Genomic DNA, 17,447 nt, shown 5'->3' with positions numbered 1-17,447 from the left:
ATGTAGAAGGAGACTTATTATGAGGAATTGGCTCGCACAGTTGTGAAGGCTGAGAAATCCCGTGATCAGCCATCTGCAAACTGGAGACCCAGGAAAGCCAGGGGTATAGTTTGAGTTCAAATCTGGAAGCCTGAGAACCAAGGGAGCCATTGGGTGGAAGTCCTGATCCAAGTCCGAAGGCCTGAGAAGCGGAAGCACTGCTATCTGAGGGTAAGAGAAGACGTCACTGATGTCTCAGCTCAGATGGGGAGCAAGTTCACTCTTCTTCCTCCTTTTTGTTCTGTTCAGGCCCTCAGTGGGTGGGGTGATGCCTACCCACACTGGTGAGGGTGATCCTCTTTACACTCTCTTGGAATGCTCATCTCTTCTGGAAATGCCCTCAGAGACATAGCTAGAAAAAATGTTTCACTGGCTATCTGGACATCCCTTAGCCCAGTCAAGTAGACACAGAAAATGAGCCATCATAGCATGCTACACACTTGTGAGAGATATATATCTGCTTGCCAACAGAAGGTGCTGGTTGGGTGTGTGGAACCTCTCTCTGCTCTCTGAGTGCTGTGCTCTGTGCTGGGCATGTGAATGACTGATTAAAGCTCAGAACTGGGGAGAATAGGTAGGCAAAGGACACTTTCCAGGAATTCTGGACGAGGGCTGAACCTTCAGGGAGAGCCCAGGTCTCCTTCAGCCATCTATCCCCCTAGGCAGCCCCTTCCTGGGTCTCCCTGCACATCAGTAACTCTCCTCTTGTGTCTTACCCCTAGGAGTTCCCAGGAAAGAGAAGGGGACTCAGAGTCCTGATCTTCCTTCTGTGGGACAGCATGGGATGTGGAGATGCTGAGCTTGGAGACCCAGCATATTCCTGATTCTGGGCAAGTCATTTGCCCTCTTTGGCCTGTTTCCTCCTATGCAAAGGGAAATGGTGGGCTTCACTGGTCCCCAGGATCCCTTCACGCTGATTTCCCCTCTTTCCCTCCAACTCTGAGCCCTGTAGCATCTCCTTATCCTTCTCTTCTCTTCCTATCTTCCACCACTGGGCAAAGACTCTGGCCATGGTGCTGAAGGAAGCATGGCCTTTACTGGGGCTAGGAGGTGAGCAAGGTAGCCATCTAAGAATTTGTGAGGGCAGAGGAAACTACCTGAATTGAGCACCTACCATGTGCTAATCTCTCTGCCATTCACTTTACATGCTTTGTCACATTGACTGATCACAGAACCCCTTGGAGGAGGATATCACCAGAGGGAAACTGAGTTTCAGGAGCTATGGGTCCCTTACCTTCCAGGAAGCAAAAAGCTGCTCTCCTGACTTTGGAGTCCAAGTAGCCGTGATCCCCAGAGATGGTCCTGGGACAATTAAGGGCGGCCTAGAAAACAGTGACATGCAGAAATGGTTGATAAAGCTGTGAAGGAACGTCTGTTGGCATTGGTTCTGAGCCTCCGGCCAGAGATGAATGATTGAAACACCAGGCTTGTTAAAGCGAGAGCACGTTTGATTTCTCTCCCCTGCACTGCATGCGATTTCGCTGGAGGGAAGTTAGCAATCAGCTAATTGACATTGAATTAACCATGAAACTCAGCCTGTGCCTTCTCTCTGAAGCGTTCTCCAGCAAGACTTTATCAAGGCTTTGAATTATTGATTATTACTTATAGCTCTGATGGGGTGATTTCCTTTTATTTGTTTTCACGTTGGGTGTCCTTCATAAGTGTCCCTGAGAGTAGGAGGCACCCAGACAGCAGAGCTTCTTACCAGAGGAGAATCGGGGAGGAGGAGTCCGTCCTGCCCCAGAGAAATGAGCCTGTGGGTGTTAAACCACGGAGCTTCATCGTTGTTGTTGTTACTGTTACTGTAGCGAAGCCTAGCCTAACCTGACTGAGAAGGGCTCTGAGGGCTGGTGTCCTTCTTGAAGTCTCGTGATACCAAGTCGAAATGAGCTGTGTTCCCTGCCCCTGCTGTCTGAGCTCTGTCTGTAAGGACTTCTATTGTATGTCTATTTCAGCTCTTCAAATACCTGAATTCTTCCACAGCATCCAAACCAAATGGCTTTTGGACCCTGGATTCCTGCAGCAGGGAATTCACTCTCTCCTGTGGCAGTCTTTCCAAAAGTGCTCTGCTCCGACTGTCACCCTTGGAATTGTCCATGTAACTTCCACTGATCTGGGCTCTGCACCATGGAGCCTCATAGAGTAGTTTCATTCTTTCTGTCCCATGACAGGCCTTTAAGAATCTGAAATTAAAAGATCTGAGGTCTCTCTTCTTTCAAGCTAAACATTCTTTCAACTTTTCCTCACAGATTAGATTTCAAGCTCCCTTTCCAACTTGGTCTCCTCTTTTGCTGGCAATCCCATGTGTCTGGGAGTCTCTGAAAATACAACACCTAGACCTGGAGATAGCATTCTAGATACGGTTTGAGACTTGTATTGCTGAATTGAACCATCAGCTTCTTCTGGTTGGATATTAGACCTTTAATAATACAGCCCAACTGGATGAATAATTTCATTCTACATCAGAGGCATTTACTTCTTACTGGATTCATGTGCTCCTCATATTTCCCAACTTCTTTGTGTCCCTGTAGGGGCCATGTGGCCAATCTGGCCAGTGGTCTGCGAGCTGAAGTTATATGTGACACTCTGGAATGAAACATTTAAGAGCCAGTGAGTGACATTTCAGCTCTTTTTCCTGGCCATGGTGACTTGGAAGCCATGTGTTCCAGATGGTATTGCTTGCTACAGGACACAAGAAGCCTGGATCCCTGAGTCACCACTGGAAAGGGAGCTGACATGAAAAGTTGCTGGACCCACAGTGGACTTTGCATGAGCAGAAATAAACTTGCATGTGTTAAGTCACTGACATTTTTGCTGTAGCACAGCCTAGCAAACCTGATTAACAGGCCCATCGTGCTTCTTACTCACACTGGGCTCTAAGCCCATTCCATCACCTGTGTAACACCTCATGTGAAGCCCATCCCCCCTCAACCAGACCTTGTAGTGACTCTTATTTATTAACTCTGAGCTCCTTAAGGTTAGTGAACATGCTTTATTCTTTGTATCTCTCCCAGGGCCTAGTCTGCCACACAGAGGGCATTAATCTTTGCAGAAGAAAGGGAATAGGAAAAAGAACTTCTGGATCCATTAAGATGGAGGTAGAAAATACTGGAATGAGGCAGTGTGGATGCAAGTCTGTAGCTCCCTCACTGGCCAGCTGTGTCCCCTTGGTTGGCTACTTACCCTCTATGGATTTTAGTCAAATAGAGATCAAAGTCCCAGTCTCTCAGAATCTGAGGATGTAATAGATATTTTATAAAAAGTACCTGGCACATTGTATTGTAAATAAATCCCAGATGTCATATCATCATTATCATTGTCAACATCATTATCAGTGAGATCTGAAGATACTCTTGCCCCATCCATCCAGGTAAGGAGAAAAGAGGAGGATCATCCAGGAAGGGGCTCAGCCCAAGGTGGTCACAGATGGAGAATTTCACAGGTGCAGGATCAAGTAGGCCCTCCTGGGTTCAGGGCCAGGCATTTTGGTCTCAGCCTTATAGCAGCGTCCCTCCAAGGATGCTCACACCCCCAGGCACCCCTCCCCTTCCTCACTGGTTTTCACTCAACAGACATTTAGTCTGAGGTGCAGCTTGTCACATCTATCTGGGTGGTTCCTCCAGTACAACTCTGCTTGGTTCCAGGAGAAACCTGAGTAAGGAGACGGGAGAGTGAGGGACCATGTCACTCTGCTGGCAGGTATTCAGTGGCAGAGGAGGGAGGGTGGCCTCTGCACAGATACCATATTAAAGATGGACAGCACCCATGAGTAGATGTCATTTAAAGATGGTGTTGTCAACCACAAAAAGAGAAATGAGAAAAAAAAAAAAAGATTGCATGAAGACTAAACAACATGCTGCTAAAAAAACCCAGCAGATCAATGATGGAATCAAAAAGGAAACTAAAAAATACTTTGAGACAAATGACAATGAAAGCACAACCATACAGAATCTATGGAATGCTGCAAAAGCAGTCTTAAGAGGGAAGTTCATAGTGATACAGGCCTTCCTCGCTGTATCAAGAAACAGCTGTACCAAGAAGAATCTCAAATGAACAACCTAACCTACCACCTAAAACAATCAGAAAAAGAATGACAAATAATACCTAAAGTCAGCAAAAGGAATGAAATAATACAGATCAGAGAGGACATAAATAAAATAGAGATTAAAAAAAATAGAAAACCCCCAACAAAAGCAAGAGCTGGTTTTTTGAAAGCATAAACAAAATCGACAAACCTCTGGCCAGGCTCACTAAGAAGAAATGAGAGAGGACCCAAATAAGCAAAATAAGAAATGAAAGAGGAGAAATAACAACTGATACTGTAGAAATATAAAAAAAATAAGAATACTGTGAAAAATTATATGGCAACAAATTGGACAATCTGGAAGAAATGGGCAAGTTGTTGGAAACATACAGTCCACCAAAACTGAGGCAAGAAGAAATAAGATAATTTGAACAGATCAATCACTAGAAGTGAAATAGAATCTGCAATAAAAAAAACTCCCCGCAAACAAAAGTACAGGACCAGATGGCTTCACTGGAGAATTCTACCAAACATACAAAGAAGAATTTATACTGATCTCAAACTCTTTCAAATGATTGAAGAGTGGGGAACATGCCCAAAGTCATTCTATAAAGCCACCATCACCCTGATCCCAAAACCAGACAGACACTACCAAAAAAGACAATGATAGGCCAATATCTTTGATAAATATAAATGCAAAAATTCTCAACAAAATATTAGCAAACTGAATCCAACAACACATAAAAAAGATCACACACTATGATCGAATTGGATTCATCCTAGGGTCACAAGAGTAGTTCAACATATGCAAATCAAAACAGCATAGTATTGGCACAAAAACAAACATATGAATCATTGGAACAGAACAGAGAGCTTAGAAATAAACCCACACCTACAATCAGTTAATCTTTGACAAATGAGGCAAGAATATACAATGGAGAAAAGACAGCATCTTCGGCAAGTGGTGTTGGGAAAGCTGGACTGCCGCATGTAAATCAGTGAGGTTAGAACACTCCCTCACACCATACACAAAAATAAACTCAAAATGGCTTAAGGACTTAAATGTAAGACAGGACAGCATAAAACTCCTAGAAGAGAATATGGGCAAAGCATTCTCTGACATAAATTGTAGCACTATTTTCTTAGGTTAATCTCCCAAGGCAATAGGAATAAAAGCAAAAATAAACAAATGAGACCTAACCAAACTTATAAACTTGCACAACAAAGGAAGCCATAGACAAAATGAGCAGACAAACTATGGACTGGGAGAAAATATTTGCAAATGATGCAACTGGCAGGGCTTAATTTCCAAAATATACAAACAGCCCATACAACTCAATAACAAAAAACCCACAAACAACCCAATATAAAATGGGTAGAAGACCTAAGTAGACATTTCTCCAAAGAAGACATAGAGATGGCCAATAGGCACATGATAAAATGCTCAACATTGATAATTATTAGAGAAACGTAAATCAAAACTACAATGAGTTATCACCTCACACTGGCCAGAATGGCCATCATTAGAAAGTCCACAAACAATAAATGCTGGAGAGGGTGTGGAGAAAAGGGAACCTTCCTACTCTGTTGGTGGGAATGTAACTTTGTGCAGCCGTTATGGAAAACAGTGTGGAGACTCCTTAAAAAACTAAAAATAGAGTTACCATATGATCCAGCAATTCCACTCCAAGGCATATATCTGCAGAAAACATCAATTGGGAAAGCTACATGCACCCCAATGTTCACAGTAGCACTATTTACAATAGCTAAGTCATGGAAGCAACCTGAATGTCCGTCGACAGAAGACTGAATAAAGAAGTTGTGGTGTATGTACACAATGGAATATATACAATGAAATGCTACTCAGCCATAAAAAAGAATGAAATAATGCCATTTGCAGCAACATGGATGGACGTAGAGATTATCATCCTAAGTGAAGAAAGATAGAGAAAAACAAATATCATGTGGTATCACTTATATGTGGAATCTAAAAAAATGGTACAGGTGAACTTATTTATAAAACAGAAACAGACTCACAGACATAGAAAACAAACATATGGTTACCAAAGGGGAAAAGAAGGGAGGAGGGATAAATTAGGAGTCTGGGATTAGCAGATATAAACTACTATATATACAATAGATAAACATGGTCCTACTGTATAGCACAGGGAACTATATTAAATAGCTTGTAACAACTTGTAATGAAAAAGAATATATGTATATACATATACATACGTATAACTGAATTACTATGTTGTACACCAGAAACTAACACAGCACCGTAAATTAACTACACTTCAATTAAAAAAAATTAATATGACGTTCATGTGCCATACATGGGTCACCACAGGCAAATGTCACCATGCAGATGGGCACCATTTTGAATGCCTAATGTCCTTGGGGAAGAAGAGAAGAGAGGAGGCTTACATTTTTTGAGCACCTACTATGTGCAGGTTATATTGATATCTCATTTCATCCTTACAATTCCATGAGATAAGATCTGTAATTCCCATTTGACAGATGAGGAAACTAAGGCCTAAAAGTTTCTGAGCTGGGAACTTGAGTCTAGGTTTGCTTGACTTCAAGGCCCACCTTTTTTTTTTTTAAGCACCACTTGCCCCAAGACTTATCCTCTTCCCTGCCCTTCACCTTGACAGATGTACAATTTTCTTTCCTCCCTAAAATATTTCAGAATCACCAGGCACTGTAATATGTTCTGAGCCTGAGTTTCCTCTCTTGAAAGTGGGGACAATCACAGCACCTACCTCTTAGGGTTGTCATGAGATTAATTGAGTTAATACATATAAAACATTTAGCACGGAGTTAACATTATTTAAGTGCTGGTCATTAATATAATGATAGCTAACCTGTATGGGGTGCTGTTTACCATGTCCCAGGTATGGTGCTAAGTGCTTTATGTGATTCATTTTATTTAACCCTCACAACAACCTGAGGCAGGCATTAGTACCCTCATTTTCAGCTGGGAAAATTGAGGGAGGCAGAAGAGAAGCTAAGTGCATTATTCAAGTTCACACACTAAGGAAGTGGTGGTGCGGAAGTCCGAGTCTTGGTCATCTGAGTCTGTGCTGTAGGAGGTCAGAGCCAAGGAATAATAATAGTGTAGGAATACCTTACATGTGTTAAATGCTTATTACGTGCCAAGCACAGTGCTAATATGTATATTATAGATTATATATAATATATAATCTCAATTAAAAAAACTGTTCTATGAGGCAAGTCCTAAATGAGCTGATTTTTTATACAGGAGAGTAAGCAAGGTTAGGTAACTTACTCAAGATCTCACAGCTAGGTGTGGGAACCCAAACCTAGGCAGTTGACAGCAGGGATGATGTGGGTGTTACATATCCTTTGAATGTGATGTGATGTGGACTAAAGAATTGTGTGCAAAATACATACCCAAAACAGGAGGACCTAGGAAGTTTAAAGAGGAAGGGAGAAATAAAGCTATTCCTGACGGAGACCAACACAAAGGGAGAGGTGTTGGATGGTTGACTTTCCAATGGCTCCCGGTGGTTTGAGCAGGTCACAACCCGTCTGTTTCAGCTTCATCCAGTCTTGGCCAGCTCCACACATTCTGAGTTGGCCCCAACAGGTCTGGTTTGATGCAAGCCAGCTTGAATCAGTTAGATCTAGTTGCAGCCAGTTGGGTGGGACCAGCTTGAACTGGATTGACCTAGTTTAAGTCAGCCTGTGTCTTCAGGCTGACTACCCTGTCAGCCTTAGTGTTCTGACTCCCTGTGGATGCTCTTCTCTTGGACTCCCTGGTTGGATGGCTTTAGTTGGGACAGCAGTGATAGAGAAAGTGTAAGTAAATTATTAACCTCGCAGAGGCCGCCCTTGGACCCTGGGGGGTCTGCAGCTGGAAGACGTCAGCTGGTGAGCCCTGCCTTGGTCTGCCAGAGCCCTGTCAGAGCACCTCCTCTTCAGTTTCCCTTCCCACTCTGTCCCTGTGGAATTTCCTTGCCACATGCTCTTCCTCCGCCCTTTCCTGTCCTACAAGTAGACTTTTCCTTTGGCGTCTTTCTAAATGTGCGAATCCAGAAATCCGAGTGTGCCGATCTAGAGTCGGGCCTGGGAAGTGAGGTTGGTGTGGGATGGCAGGGCTCCTGTGTGGGGGGTGCCCCCTGGAATGGGTGACTGGCGGGCATTGCCCACTTCATTCCCAGACCCTGAAACAGATGTGACTTGCACTACGACACTGGCAATTCAATTAAACATTGATGTGCGTGGGGGCTGGGGGAGGAAGGTGGGCAGGGAGGGCAGGTGCGGGCTAATGGGATGCCACATTGCATTATCATCCTGCAGAAACCGTGCCCCTTCAGAGAACAATGCAGGCCTGGGGAACGGGGCCTCCGTGCAGGCTGGACCCCCCACCCAGGGTCTTGCTGCTCTGTTCCCCGCTGGCCTGGGTGGGATGGAACTGCAGGACTGATCAGACCCCAGGGAGAGAGTGAGAAATCCAGCACCTGCCGTGTCCTGGAGCTGATGATCCCCTAGGACTGGCCACCTCCCTCTTCCCTATGAGAGCCACGCCTAAGGCTGTTTAGAGAACAGCGATGGCCACCTGGTTGGGAATTTATGTCCTTGGAACTGGAAGAAACTTGGCTGTCACACTCACCCACCGTCATGCAGAGACCCGGGAGCCGGCCAGCATGCTCCTTCCGCAGACCTGGGCTCCATTCTGTACATGGAGAGCGAGCACGTAGGAGCGGGTCCTGCCTCCAGGCCGGGCCGTTTCTACCCTGTTTTGCAACCCTCCTCCCCAGCACTGAAGGCAAACTCTGCTCCAGAGGACTAGTTCCCTCATTCTCCAGGCCCAGCTCGCTCCTCTTCAGTCTCTGGTGCTGCCACCGCCACCTGGTGTGAAGCAGGCCATGCCGGGGCTCTTGGGACCCCAGAGGATACTTCCAGTTTCCTCTGTGGGTCCTGGTTCTCCAGGTCCTCTGAGGAGGGACTGGGGCCACAAAGACTGGGGAGGATGGGTCTATGCGTGTTCATCGAGAGTTGGGGGGGGTCTCTCAGTGGACTGTGTCAGGGGTCTACTTTGTCCCAAGGTCTAAGACTGACTTTACTCAGGGGGCCAAGTCCACTGACTGGCTGCTGAAAGTGCCGAGGGACGGACAGTGCCTAGGCTGACCAACGATGCCCAGAAACTAGCTGTGTTCAGGGACGAGCACTGCATAGCGATGAACTATGTTCGAGGATAGCGCTACCCTGCAAACCAGTGGAGCCCAGGGACTGGCTCTGTCCGGGGCTAGACGCGGCCCAAGGATGGACTGTACCTGGACATCTATGTGCCATGGTGTGCAGGTACCACTTGTGGCAGGAGACCAGCTGTGCCCAGGTACTATGTAGGGGACAGAGACTCTTCTACCTGGAAGTGAAGTATTGTGACCGATGTACAGGCTGCCCAGCTGCATGGCACCGTGCCTAACGTGAAGCCTCTGGCAGCAGCTTTTCTTCTGGGACAGTGTGATGAGGAAGCCCCCACCATCGATGCAGGCAACCTCAGAGTCCCTGTTTTGGCAAACAGAGAAGGTGAGAGAGCACAGCACAGTGTTAGCATATGCTCCATCCTTCCTTCCCATGATGTCATTTTGTCCCTAGGACAACCCTAGGAGGCAGTAGCTAGCTATCACCCCCATTTACAGATGGATAAACTGAGGTTCACCAAGGTAAAAATTCTTTCTGGCTGAGTCGGGAAGCTTCCCATCCTCCTTATCACTCCCCAAGTGGAGGGAGAGGTTGGGGCCTCTCCCTACCTCCCATAAGAGGAAACTGAGGAAGGACCAGAACCCAGACGTGCAACCTGCAGCTGGCAAGTTAAACCCACTTGTGCCAGCAGCCCTGACTCCTTGGGCGGGAGAAGGGCACTTGGCAGGCCTGGTAGGAAGGCCTTCCTGCGGGCCGCATTCCTGGTTGCTGTCTTGGAGGCGGGCAGGACGGGGTGCGGAGGCCGTCTGCCTCCTCACAAGCCCCCTTTCATGATGTTCAACAAGGCTCCCTCTGAGCCTGAACTTGGCTGTGCAAACACGCACATCTGGGCCGCGGGCTGCAGCAGGGCAGCGGAACTCCCCCACAGCTGGCCAGCTGCTCCTGACCTTCTGGACAAAGGGAGCATTGGCCCCGTGGGGGCTCCCAGGGAACTTGGGGCTCTGGAGGGGACGGTCCCTACCCGGCTCTCCGCGGGGAGCGGTCCTCTCTGGCTGCCGCCTGTCATTTCCATCAGGACTGGAACGCTGATGCTGACAGCATTTCCTGCTGAGGGCATGCCCTCCTCCTCCCTCGAGGGCCAACACCCAGCCAGCACAGGAGAAAGCAGAACAAAGGCCGCAGGCAGAGACGGACGCAAGTTGTGGGCAAAGGGGCATCTCAACAGCCATCCTAGTCTAACCCCCCTCTTCATGGAATGTATAATTTCATGTGGGAGAAAGACACATCAAATAATTGCAAGAAACAGTTGTTAAAAACAACACACTCTTACCTACTGTTTTTCAGATTCCAGGCACTGTTTTTGGTGCTTTGCATGTTTTAACTCATTTAATTCTTACGACAACCCTGAGGAGGGGAGGGGAGGGGGAGACTCTTACTGTTCCCATTTTACAGATTAGGTGATTGAAGCCCAGAGAGATTAGGTGACTTGCTCAAGGCCACAAAGCTAGTAAGTGGCAGAGCCAGGATCTGAACTCAGGTAGTGTGGGCTCTTAACACTGAGGCACATTTACAAACAGCTGAGGGCGGTAATAGGGAGAGGTGGCGTGGGAAGTGGAGAAGTTCTTGGGAAGGGAAATAGAATTTGTGTTCAGGGACGGTCACTTTGGCTGCTGGGTGGAGGGCGGATCTGAGCATCCAGACTGGAAGCTGTCAGACTGGAAGAGTACAGGTGAGAGTTGCTGGATGCTGCCTTGATTCGGGCAGGGCAGCGAGCATGGGGAGAAGAGGACAGGTTTTGTAGAGATGTAGCGTCTAGACTGGCGGGAGCCGGCAGCAGGGTGACTGTGAGAGTGAAGGTGAGGGTGGGGTTGACGACTCCACCCTATTTTTGGGGAGTGAGCCAGCCTGGCCCCAGGTTCCCCCTTCACTTGCCTGGCAGGACCTTCCTGCCTCTGGGAGGATGTTTGGGGCCTTTCATTGCCGTGCTCCAGCTGCCAGGAGCATCCCCGAGGGCTCAGGGAGAGAGAAGGTGCGTGGTTCAGCAGAGGAAGCCCATGATGGGGCAGCAAATACAGACTTAAATTCTGACTCTCCTCTGGCAAGCTGTGAGACTTTGGGTGCATCACCCATGTCTCTGGACCTCAATTTCTTCTGAAATTGTGGTGATGATGCCTCCCTCATGGGGCCTGTGTAAGACAATGGATGTGAAAGTGAGTGGCAAAGGTAAGGGGCTTGGGCTTCTCTTCCTCGTGCTGTTTAAATAGCCTTGTTTGAGGGTCTTTCTGCCTGACAGCCGGAGGACTCAGGAGGTCTGGACACTTATCTCTCAGATGCCATGAGCTGTGTCGTGCTGGATATGCCTTCTGATCTGGGCCTCAGTGTCCTGCTCTGGACCGTGAGGACACCGTGGGAGGTAGAGGAGCCCGGGCCGTCCTGCCAGGTGGGTGGAAAGTCCTGCTGCTTGAGTTTAGCTCCTGGAATGCAGCTGGCAGGAAAGGACCTTTCTTGTTCATCCCAGTTCATTCTCTTGTGTAATGAACATTTAGCTGAACATCTACTAAGTGCCAGACCCTGGAGGCAATATTGTGATGCAACAAGGTGTGCAAAGCCCTGGCTTTCCAAAGCTCGCTTCGCGGTGGGGGAGGCGAAGCGTATCAAGTCAAAAAATCAGCAAAGAGGGTTACAGCAATGAGATGTGCTACAAAGACAGAAAACCCCCGGTGATGTCAAGGAGTGGCAATGGGGAGAAGGGCTTCTTCAGATGGGGTGGGCAGGGGTAGTCAGGGGAGGGGCCGCTACGAGAGGCCAGGTGCCAGGGGAGCAGAGGCCATGAGTGAGGGATGAGAAGCCAGCCTGGGGATGCTGAGGACGAGCTGGCACGGGACTAGCGGGGGCCCGGAGAGGCAGGAGAGAAGCCAGCTCATGTAGGGCTTGACAGTCTCTTTAAGGAGTGTGAGCTTTCCTCTAAGAGCGATGGGAAGCCTTTGAAAGGATTAAAGCCGGGGCAGGACGTAATCCCACGCACTGGTTTAAAAGGTTACTCAGGTTCCCATGCAGAGAATGGATCGTGTGGAGGAAAGAATCCCGATGGCCCTTGGACTCCAGCTTCCACTCCCCAAGAGTGCCCCCCACCCCCATCAGGCATCACCTGCTCTCCGCACTCTCCAGATGTGCCGTGCGTGGTCCCAGAGAGCGCCAGGGTCCCTGAGGCCAAGGACTGGCTGGCTGGCTGACCCCGGGCAGCCTGGGCTGGAGGCCCAAGGGCGGGGACCCGCGCTGGGGGACAGTGTGTGTGGACACGGCTGTCCTGGCTGCTTCCACCCACCTCACAGGGCAGGCCTCCTACCCCCACCCTGCATGGGGCTTTTGAATTAAAAAGTCTTAACTTTTTCTTTTAAATGGCAGCTCTGTGTACTGTACATGGTAATTAATACATTAGCATTTATGCAAAATACCATCACAGCCGGGCTGGTATGTCAGCTGCCTTCCTGAGCTGCAAAAGCGTGAGCGCCCCGAGGTACCTCCGACAGGCTCCGCCCCTCGCAGACAGCTCCCTTTGACCTGCCCTGTTCACTAACCTGTCTGCACGTGCATGTTTCTGTGCACGCCGGCCCGTGCGTGTGCTGCTGCTTGCGGGACTCTGTGGATATGCTGGTGTCCTTGTGTGTGTGTGTGTGTGTGTATGTTTGCACGCACGTGCTCATGTGACTGCACATTAGTGGTATATGAGGCCATCCCTGTGTCTGTGCGTGCCTGCGTGCTAGTCTGGGCGTGAGTGCCTACAATTGCAGTTTTACATGTGTGCATCTCTGAATGTGTGTGTACAGCTCTGTGTGCCCAGGTGCAGGTCTGAGGGTCTGTGTATAAGTGTGCATGAGGTATGTGTCTGTGCACGTCTGTATGCACTTATGTATGTGTGCCTGGGTACACGTCAGTGTGTCTGTGTGCATCTGTGTGGGTTATGCATGCATGTACACATGTACACAAATGTGTGTGTTTATGTTCATGTGTGTATCAGTGGGCACCCGTGTACAAGTGTTCGTATGTTTTAGGCATGCATATGGGGTCTGCAGTCTGTGTATGTGCATCTGTCTGTTAGTAAGGCTGTGTGTGTCTCTGTGTTTGGATATACTCATGTGCATTCCGATACAGGTTGAAGTTTGTGTGTGTGTGTGTGTGTGTGTGTGTGTGTGTGTGTGTGAGATGCCTGCTAGGGTGGTTCTGAAATGAACTTGTAATGCAGTGGGAAGAACAGCCCACTGGGAGTAGTGACATCTGGGTTCAAGCCCTGGCTGCACCACTTGCTGGTTCTGTGACCTTGGGAGAGTCACTGCCCCTCTCTGTGCCTCAGTTTCTTTGTCTGTGAATGATGGGAATGATGAAAAAATCCTGCCCAAATGACAATGTTAAATATTCCCTGGGCGCTGGATGCCCTGCAGTTAAGGAGCTCACGGTGCAGTAGGGAGATGAACCCTAAATTGGCAGTGACATCGAGGTCATTAGGACGAGGAAGCAGGGTGCTAGGAGGAATGGCGTTTAGCCCTGAACAGGAGATGGGGTGGGAGGGGGACGGGAAGGCTTCTAGCAGGAGGTGATTGTTGAGTGGAGTCTTGGAGGATGAATAGGGATCAGCCAGATGAAGGTGAAGAGCACGCCAGGCTGAGGGAGCGCAGAGGTGGAGTTGTCTGGCCCTTTCAGTGTGGCCGGAGACCGAGATGAGTTGCAGGAGAGGTGAGGCATAGCCGGAGGAGACAGCCCAGGGCTGCATATGCAGGACAACATGGAGCCAGTGAGACCTTAAAGAAGGAGAGGGTTGGGGTCACAGTAGAAACATCACTCTAGCATCTGCAGGGAGGAAGGACTAGAGAGGGATGCAGTGACTGGGGGTGAGTGGTAACCTGGTGACAGTGAGCCTGAGCGAGCCAATAGGGAAGAAGGGGAGGGGAGCGAGTCAGAGGGTGTGGCTGAGTCAAAATCAATACCCTGCAGAGATTGATTTGATAATAAAGTGAGGGGAGGGAGAGGGAAGAGCCGGGGTGATGCCCAGTTTGTGGCTCCAGTGATTGGCTGGTTGAGTCAGTGGATGCAGCAGGAAGAAGGAAAGGGTTCTCTCTGGAGGGAGGATGATGGGTTTAGACATCTTGAGATGCCACTTGTTAATTCATTTATTCAGACATTCACCATGTGAGGGGCATTTGAGAGACCAAGATGAACAAGACAGAAGACTGTCATAGGCAGAGGGAAAGTCAGGTGCAAAAGCCCAGCAGCAGGAGGGATGGTGGAGTCTGGGAAGAATTATAAAAGGCTTAGGGAGAATACAGGAGAGAGAGAGCCCAGGCCTGAGCATGCCGGGGCTGGTACGTGGGTAAGTAGGTGGAAAGTTTGGGGAAGACAGTAGGGGGAGGCACTGACCATGGGGAATTGCCAGGTCAGGTTTGTGTTTTAGGAAACCTTTTCTTTCCTCTTCTTGCCCATGTCCAAAGCCTGCCAAGGGATCCTTGGTTTTCTGATCTGTAAGATGGGGCTGATGATCCGGGCTGTTGCCATACCGTCATGAAGTAGATTAAAGCTGGGCCCTTGTAATGTGTCCCTGCCCTCAAGGAACTTCCAGAAACACACTCTTGTGTAGTAGAAGTCATGACGGGGGTGGGGGTGGGTGGGCAGCACATAATAGGTGCTCAATAAGTATTTGTTGAAAAAATTGTCAATTGAATGAATAGTAGCACAGGGATCTGTGGGAACTGAAGGAGGCACCTGAGCCACCTGGGAGTAGGGGGAATCCAGGAAGACTTCCCAGGGGAGGTGACTCCTGAGCTGGATCCTAAAGTGTGAGTGGAAATTAGCCAGGTGAGAGGGGAGGGAGCTGCACGGACTGGGGCAGGGTGGGGAGGAGGGGAGCTGGGATGATTGTAAGTAATTCAGTGAAGACTGGGGATGGGTGTGGTTGGAATGGGACAGATTCCATATCACAAAAGACCTTGAGCATCAAGCTAAGGAGCTTAGATTTTTTTCCCCCCAGAATATGGAGCCATAGAAGGCTTTTACCAGAGGAATAGCTGGTGAGTTTTGTAAATCTGATAGAAATCGCTCTGGGTACTGGGTATTGGATCCCGACTGAGGGAGAGCAGAGCTAAGGACAGAGAGGCCCGTGATGGGGTCTTTTGGGGCTTTTAGTTTGAGGTCATGATTCTGCTGCTGGACCTCTTGGATTTATTTTAAGGATTGGAGCACCAAGACTTTTGAAATGAAGGCATGCTCTGGGCAAGCAGCAGGAGCCCCGGTGTCTACCCCTGCCCTGCCACGATCCTGCCCTGTGATCTTGGCTTGGCCACGTCAGTTAGCTCCTCAGGGCTTTAGGTGGTTCTCGGGTACGGAGCCCTGAAGGGGGGGATGCAGGCAGAAAGGGAGGGATGTTGGGGAGGGTTTTTCCCCCTCCCCTCCTGGGGCACAGAAGGACCTAGAAAATAGGGTTGAGGGGACAGCTGCCTGCCTTCCTCCTTCCCTTTGCTCGACTGGAGGAGGGTGAGGACGAGGACAAGCCCGGCTCATGTATTTTCATGCCTTGGCCTCGACACTCAGCCCCACAGTCCCAGCTCACAGGGGCCGGGAGGCTGCTCTGGGGTGGGCCGACCCCGCCTGCAAGCAGACACTCTGCTATTGTTCAAAATGGAATTGGTCCCAGGAAGCTTGGAGCCTGTGAAAACCGCTATGAATTTTGCAAAACAGCTCTGAGGCGGTAAAGCATGTCAGAAGAATCAAATGCAGATATCTGTATTTAGAAACTCCACTCTGGACGGGCATGATGTGCCTGGAGAAAGATGGGGCTCCGGGGCTAAATGCCTCTGCCCTGTGGCCTCGGAGGGTGCCCATGCCAGAGGGGCAACAGCCCCACGGCCCCTTTGGCCCCAGCATCTGCTGTGTTTGCCTGGCCTAGGCTGGAGCCTCCATCCTTTCCTAATGTACCTATACCTTTTTTTTTTTCTTTTGAAAGCAGCTTTATCATTCCATAAAAAAGGATACATATGCTCATTGCAAAAAATTCAGACAATATGGAAAAGTTCAAAGAAAAATGTAAAAATCACCTCCGATTTCACCATCCAGAGATAACCACATAACATTTTGGTGAACGTCCTTCCAGACTTCTCTCCGTGCATAAATAGACACAAATAGATTCCACGTATGCAATCCTACCCTGAGTGAGATCAGACGACACATGCTGTTCTGTCACCTGTTTTTTTTCCCCCCACTCAGCAATATGTCATGGACATCATTCATGTCAATACATATAGATCCGCCTCCTAGTTTTAATGCCTGCATTGTATGTATCGATATACCTCACTTTACTTACCCAGTCCCCAGCTGATGGCGATATGTGTTTTCCCAATTGTTTTACTCTTATAAACTTCCCTGCAATGAACATCTATGTGCATATATCTTGATGTCTTCATTCATTCATTCATTCATTCAGGCCACAGGTGTTTATCAAGTGTATTCTACAACCCAGCCCAGTGCCAGGCTGGGGACAGAAATAGTGAATAAAAGAACATGGTCAGTCATTGCTTTTGCAGAGTTTATGTTGTAGTGGGGAGACAGGACATCCAGCCTCTGCCAGCTGGGAAGACAGCGATTTTTTTTGCGATGAGCTTATGTCTTAAACGCTTACAGAAATAACTGCCCAATTAGCACACGAGAAGCAGTACAAAGAAAAAGTACACATAGTACGAAGGAAAAGTACAGAGAGGAGAAGATGAGAGAAGGTAACTTAGACTTGGGAGTCAGGGAGGGCTTCTCTGAGGAGGTGACATTCAGGTTGAAAGATGAGTGGGCAAGAGACGGGGTCAGAGGATGGAACGGGAAAGGAGAGGGAATAGCAAGAGGATGCACTGAAAGTGAGCAGTATTTTCAACGAATAACATACGGAAAATGTCTAAAAATGGGATCGCTAGGTCAAAGGGTAAGCAGGGTTTGCATTTCGTCACACCTTGTAAATTGCTTTCCACGAAGGTGTTGCACATTTATAACCTCATAAAGGGCACGCGGCGAGGTCACTGTGAAGATTCAGTAAGAGCAGGCGTGGAGGGAGGGTTGAGCCTATGGGTGGCGGACAGAAAGCAGGCTGGTCGCTGCTGTTGCCATTATTCTTATAATTATCTTTGCCAATCTAATCAGTGAAAAATGATATCTCATCTTTGTTTTTAACCACCGTGTC

The 17,447-nt window shown here is 48.5% G+C and overlaps 1 long non-coding RNA gene across 2 annotated transcripts in view; it reads left to right on the top strand.

The window, feature by feature from the left end:
- LOC116282976 (uncharacterized) overlaps positions 1-17,447 on the top strand; it is a 56,043-nt gene that overhangs the window by 25,891 nt on the left and 12,705 nt on the right. The window contains exon 1 of one of the 2 annotated variants that reach the window (XR_012079256.1): positions 7,777-7,888. The exons of the other annotated variant lie outside the window; for it this stretch is intronic. This is a non-coding gene — a long non-coding RNA (uncharacterized lncRNA). Of the gene's footprint in view, positions 1-7,776; positions 7,889-17,447 lie in introns of those variants that run through there. 2 annotated transcript variants of the gene reach the window in all.

The sequence above is a fragment of the Vicugna pacos genome, chromosome 13, assembly GCF_048564905.1.
Source record: "Vicugna pacos chromosome 13, VicPac4, whole genome shotgun sequence".
Taxonomy (NCBI): Eukaryota; Metazoa; Chordata; class Mammalia; order Artiodactyla; family Camelidae; genus Vicugna; species Vicugna pacos.
Note: the sequence above shows the minus strand (reverse complement) of the source record. Positions and strands in the feature narration are given on the sequence as shown.